The sequence below is a fragment of the Octopus bimaculoides genome, chromosome 5 (assembly GCF_001194135.2).
Source record: "Octopus bimaculoides isolate UCB-OBI-ISO-001 chromosome 5, ASM119413v2, whole genome shotgun sequence".
Taxonomy (NCBI): Eukaryota; Metazoa; Mollusca; class Cephalopoda; order Octopoda; family Octopodidae; genus Octopus; species Octopus bimaculoides.
Genome location: NC_068985.1, coordinates 105,692,065 through 105,698,639, shown reverse-complemented (window position 1 = coordinate 105,698,639; position 6,575 = coordinate 105,692,065). Strand labels below are relative to the sequence as shown.

At 36.7% G+C, this 6,575-nt stretch overlaps 1 long non-coding RNA gene across 1 annotated transcript in view; it reads left to right on the top strand.

Moving 5' to 3' along the window:
- Positions 1–6,575, top strand: part of LOC128247818 (uncharacterized) — an 11,211-nt gene that overhangs the window by 4,392 nt on the left and 244 nt on the right. The window lies entirely within an intron of this gene.

The window sequence follows — 6,575 nt, the reverse complement described above, 5'->3', positions numbered from 1 at the left end:
TATGTATGTATGTATGTATGTATATATATATATATATATATATATATATATGTATGTATCTGTATGTATATATATATATAAATCTGCATGTATAAATATATATATGTATGTATACTATATATATATACATACTTATATAATGCTGTGTGTTAAGTTTTGTTTCCTCTTCTTGACATTGGGCAACAATTGTGTGCTTCTGTCATACAAGTGATGTCATTTGTTTCTCAATTTTGTGTGAAAGCATTTAGCCATGGGGAAATATTACCTTCCTTGGAAATAAGTGAGTGTTGGCATCAGGAAGGGCATCCAGCTTGAGAAAAACTGTCTCAACAAATTCTATCTGATCCATGCAAGCATGGAAAATGTATGTTCAAACGATGATAATACATATATGTATGTGTATTTGTGCAAATTAACCCTTTTCTCTTACCTGCTTCTAGTTAATGAATATTTGGTGTTACCTCTATTAGTACTGTAGCAGATTTTGCATTATACTTTCAAATCTATGTGTTATGATGGAAGTCCATACTGGACTTAAATCGATTGTTTAAAGTATTGTTTGAATATTTTGTCATTTAAATATTTTGAATATTTTGTCATCCTTATATGGTTAATGGAAGGAAAACTATTGAACAACTGTGGTTTCTTAAACCTCTAGTGACTATTCCAATTCTGGAAATGATTTTACAACTAGTTTTGTATTTACACAACTTTAAAATGCTTAATACCATTCCAATTTCTGTATCTCACATTTGCTCCAGTTTATACAGTCTTGATCCTTTAAGTATGAAATAAAATTTCATGGTTATTTCTGGAATGATGTTAGATATTTACCAAAAACTAGAATTGATATTTTCTGCAAGTCACATTGTCTCAATAGAATTGACATATCTCAACAAAAAATATTACTCTTTTACTTGTTTCAGTCATTTGACTGTGGCCATGCTGGAGCACTGCCTTTAGTTGAGCAAATCGACTCCAGGACTTATTCTTTGGAAGCCTAGTACTTATTCTATCGGTCTCTTTTGCCGAAACGCTAAGTTACGGGGACGTAAACACACCAGCATCATTTGTCAAGCGATGTTGGGGGGACAAATACAGACGCACAAACATATACATATATACGATGGGCTTCTTTCAGTTTTCCGTCTACCAAATCCACTCACAAAGCTTTGGTCGGCCCGAGACTATAGTAGAAGACACTTGGCCAAGGTGCCACGCAGTGGGAATGAACCCAGAACCATGTAGGTGGTAAGCAAGCTACTTACCACACAGCCACTCCTGCGCCTATATGTTCAAACATGATATACCATTTCTATTGGCATATAAAACTGCTTCCCACAGTAATGAAATTTGGGTGGATATATCTGATTTCTTCAGTAAGAAGGCTCAAGTTTCTAACCTCTCCCAAGTAGCTCAGCTGGTACTTAAAAACAATCTTTCATGTTGAAGTGTGGAGTTCTCTTTAATAATCTCTACATAACTAAGTGACTAAAATCAATATCACTGAGAACTCATTCCTTTAACTGGTTCTGCATAACTCCTGGTTCATTTGTTTTCAGCATGCAGCTTGCCATTTGTTGCAGTCTATTAATATGCACACGAAATGAAGCTTCTTAGTATTCATTATAATTCCCTGGTCTCATTTATAAAAACAGAAGCAGGCATGGCTGTGGGGTTAAGAAATTCACCTTCCAAGATTATGGTTTTGAGTTTAGTCTCATAGCACAACAACCGGAGTGTTTTCTGTAATAACCCCAGGTTGATCAAAGCTTTGTGAGTGGATTTGGTTGATGGAAAATGGAAGCCCATTGTATATGTATATGTGTGTGTATATATATGTGGCCATTGACAGTTTCACATAATTGGCAATTGTGCCGGTGGCACATAAAAAGCAGCTTTCGAGCATTAGCCCTCACGGAGACAATGTAGCTGATGCCGGTGTTGAAGAACTAGCAACCGTGCCAGCGGCACATAAAACGCACTGAGCCTCACAGAGTCAATGACAAATGATTGAGATCTTCGGCAATATGTTGCGCTTCAGATGGAAGAGCCATCAAAACAGAGTGAAATCACAGTCATGCAACTGGCACCCATGCTGATGGTATGTAAAACTACCCATTACACTCTCGGAGCGGTTGGCATTAGGAAGGGCATTCAGCTGTAGAAACCATGCCAAATCAGATTGGAATCTGGTGCATCCCCTCAGCTTACCAGCAGTCCTGGTCAAACTGTCCAACCCATGTCAGCACTGACAACGGACGTTGAATGATGATGACGTTGATTATAAATATGTATGTGATTATAAATATGTATATGTATTTATTATATATGTAGAGGTAAAGACCTCACTTGGTCATGGATGACATTGGGATTGCACCTATAAAGTTCTACTCTGAGGCACAAGTCTGGGCAAGGAAGACCAGCAGTTACCCATGCATATCAGTCTCCCCCCTCTTCACACCATTGATGTTATCCAAGGGAAAGGATGATAAAGTTTACATCTCATTTCCACAGGTGAGTGAACAGGAGTAATGTAAAATAAAGTGTCTTGCTCAAGAACACAACTCAGCATGGTCTGAGAATCAATCTCACAACCTCATGATTGTAAGCCCAACACTCTAACCATTGAGCAAAGCACTTTCACTACTATAGATATATGTGTGTGTGTGTGTTAGTGTCACCTTGCCTTGACATTGTGTGATAAATATATTTGAATAGTGTTGTTCATTTGTAACCGTCCAAGGAAACGTGGAAATGTGTGTGTGTGTGTGTGTGCAGTGGGGTATTGTTGGTGTCACATAACAGGCACCTGTGCCAGTGGCACATAAAAAGTAGCTATAGGGAAATATTACCATGTTTGGAAATAGGTGAATGTTGGCAAGTTGAAGAGCAACCAGTTATAGAAACAGAATATTGGATGTTAAAAAAAAAGCATAAATGAAAACAATTAACACTGAACAATATGCCTAAGTTTTCTGGAAGTGTCCTTCTGGTGTGAAGTCTTTTCTGAAAGAGGGATATATATGCACAACTTGGTTTCTTAAAAAAGCCATACAAGGAGGTCTAAATCATTGTAACCTGTAGTTTAATGTTTCATGATTTACTTTGTTAAAAACCTTTGCAAAGTCTAGTCTTATACACAATATTGGTTTAACAGACTGAGAAGATGTGTTGATGTTCTAATGTTCAGTAATTGTCCTACTACAATATAGTAGCTTAGTTTCTAGCTGGGGAATGCTGAGTCACTCTCTTCTCTGAGCATAATCAATTTTTCTTCAGTAAATTGATTTCATGCAGATATGTGAAGTTAGAGAGAGAATGCATGTAATTGTTAGTCTATATTCTACTGGCTCACTTATAGATAATACATATATGCTTTCTTTCAGAGCTTACCATATCCAAGGGAATTCATAAGCTTGTGTGTCATATACATATAAATATATATTCCTTTTTCCATTGTTTCTAGCTATACTTTTGTGTTATTCTTTGAACTACCACCTTCTAAAGATTACAAATCTATTCCTCTCATCTTTTACCAATCCTCAAACCCCAGCCTAATGTAATCACACGCTCCTGACACAGGGGCTGCTTTAGCCTCTTAGTCTTGTAGGTTGCAATGCGACCACACTGGTACTGGTCTGTAAAGGGGTTGGCATAGGGAAGGGCTTCTGGTCATAAAAACCATGTCAAAGTAGACAGATACCAGAGCTTGACAGTTTTCTAACTTACCAGATCCTGTAAGGGCTTCAAGCCATAGAAACCATATCAAAACAGACAGGATCCTGCAAAGGCTTTCAGCAATAGAAACCATATCAAAGCAGACAGGATCCTGTAAGGGCTTTCAGCCATAGAAACCATACCAAAGCAGACAGACACCAGAGCTTGTCAGTTCTCTTACTGGATCCTGTCAAACTGTCCATTGTATGCAAGCATGGAAGGTAGGTATGAAATAATATATTCACATAAATAAATGTGGTAATAATAAATACATTGAAAAGTATAGTTGGATAACTGAAAATGTAGCACAGAATACATCTTGTTTTTAGCTGTTTCAAACGTTTTTTTTATGAACAATAAACACCATCATTGTTTTAGTGTACACTCTTCCATGCTTGCATGGGTCAGATGGAATCTGGTGTTGCAAATTTTTCCATGACAGGATACCCTCTTTTCACCAATCTTTACTTGCTTCCAAGCAATTTAGTATTTCCCTATGACAAGACATGTTTTCATAGAAAATGAGGAAATGAATAACATTGCTTGTATGATAATGACACACTCACACACACATATATATATATATATATAGATGCAGGAATGAGTGAGTAGTTAAGAAGTTCACTTCATAACTATGTGGCTTCAGATTCCATCCCATAGCGAAGCACCTTGGGCCAGTACCTTCTACTACACCCCTGGGCCAATCAAAGCCTTGTGAGTGAATTTGATAGATAAAAACTGTGTGGAAGCTCATTGCATGTGTGTGTATATATGCATGTGTGTGTGTATATATGCATGTATATGTGTGTATATGCTTTTGTGCTTGTCTCCACCACTGCATGACAACTGGCATTAGTTTGTTTACATTTCCATAACTTAGTGGTTTGGCAAAAGAGACCGAAACAATAAGTATCAGATTTAAAAATAAGAATTGGGATTGATTAAACCTTTCAAGGCAGTGCTTCAGCATAGTCACTGTCAAGAGGATAAGATAAAAGTCAAATATATATATATGGTGACACTAAATGAACCAAGTATTTCCACACCTTTTCATTATATGAGAGATACTTTCTCCATGGTAACTGCAGTGAATTTGCTTTTTAGCAGTTGAAATATGTCAAACATATTTTAACTAACCTAAATTTTACACACACATACACATATATATAGGCTTCTTTCACACAATAACAAATACAAACAAATGTTCATAAAAAATTTTGACAACAGCTAAACACAATATATTGTGTAATACATTTTAAATGTATCATTATTATCATTTTAATGCACATTTTTCCATGCTTGCACGATTCATACAAAACTTGTGGCAGATTTTTCTGCAGCTGGATGCTCTTCTTGTCACCAACCATTATGTTTATAAGAAAGATAATGTTTCCCACAGTCCTTGAAAGATGAACAGTTGGTTAGCTGAACCATGCTTTCACAGAGGAGTGTAAACAAGTGTTTGTATGACTAATTTTTGTTTGCAATTAGCATGCACATCAAGATAATGGGGAAAACACCTATATAAGACATAGGTGCAAGCATGGGTATGAGGTTGAGAAGCTTGCTTGTCAACCATATGGTCTTAGATTTAGTGTCTTCTATTATAGCCCAGGGTTGACCAAAGCTTTGTGGGTGTATGTATGAAAACTAGAAGAAGGCCATCATATATATATATATATGTCAACAGATGAAATCCAGAGATTCTCAGTATAGAAAACAGTAGCACTCAAATGATTCAAACTTAGACTCTGATATCTTTACAAGGGACCAATTCCACAAGGTAAAGAGTAGCTATAAGAGGAATCTAGATATGGCGGCAATTATGCAGATAAACAAATTATATATAACAGCTTGGGTTTGATATGTAATTGCATATATATATATATATATATATGTGCATGAGTGGCTGTGTGGTAAGTAGCTTGCTTACCAACCACATGGTTCCGGGTTCAGTCCCACTGCGTGGCACCTTGGGCAAGTGTCTTCTACTATAGCCTCGGGCTGACCAAAGCCTTGTGAGTGGATTTGGTAGACGGAAACTGAAAGAAGCCTGTCGTATATATATCTATATGTATGTGTGTATGTATATGTTTGAGTGTCTGTGTTTGTCCCCCCAGCATCACTTGACAACCGATGCTGGTATGTTTACGTCCCCGTAACTTAGCGGATCGGCAAAAAGAGACCGATAGAATAAGTACTAGGCTTCGAAAGAATAAGTCCTGGGGTTGATTTGCTCGACTAAAGGCGGAGCTCCAGCATGGCCGCAGTCAAATGACTGAAACAAGTAAAAGAGTATATGTGTGTGTACATGTGTTGTAATACAATGGTTTTGAACATCACCCTCAAATGATATTGTCCTGTGAAAAATATGTCTGGCCTTGGAGAAATATTACCTTGCTTGGAAGCAGATGAGGGTTGGCAACTGGAAGGGCATGCAGCCACCAAAAATTCACTTCAACAAACCCTATTTGATCTGTGCAAGAATGGAAAGGTGGATGTTTACCATTACAACAGATATGGTAAGAGAATAAAAAAAATATTGGTATAAAATTGCCAGTAAATCAGAGGATAAACATACCTTGTATTTATTTTTGCCAGTTCACATAGAAACTCTGATTGTTACTCTTGCAACTGGGAATGCAGTGAAGCAGGTGATTGCAGGAAGTGTATGATATAAACTAATAAAAATATAGATGTGTGTGTGTGTGTGAATATATATATATATATATATATAAATATATATACACATACACACAAGTTTATGAATTTGTGTTGCAAGATCCCTGATATGAAACTTTGTGTTAAAACAGATACTGTATTTCGGGATGGTATTTTTTTTTTTTTGCCAAATA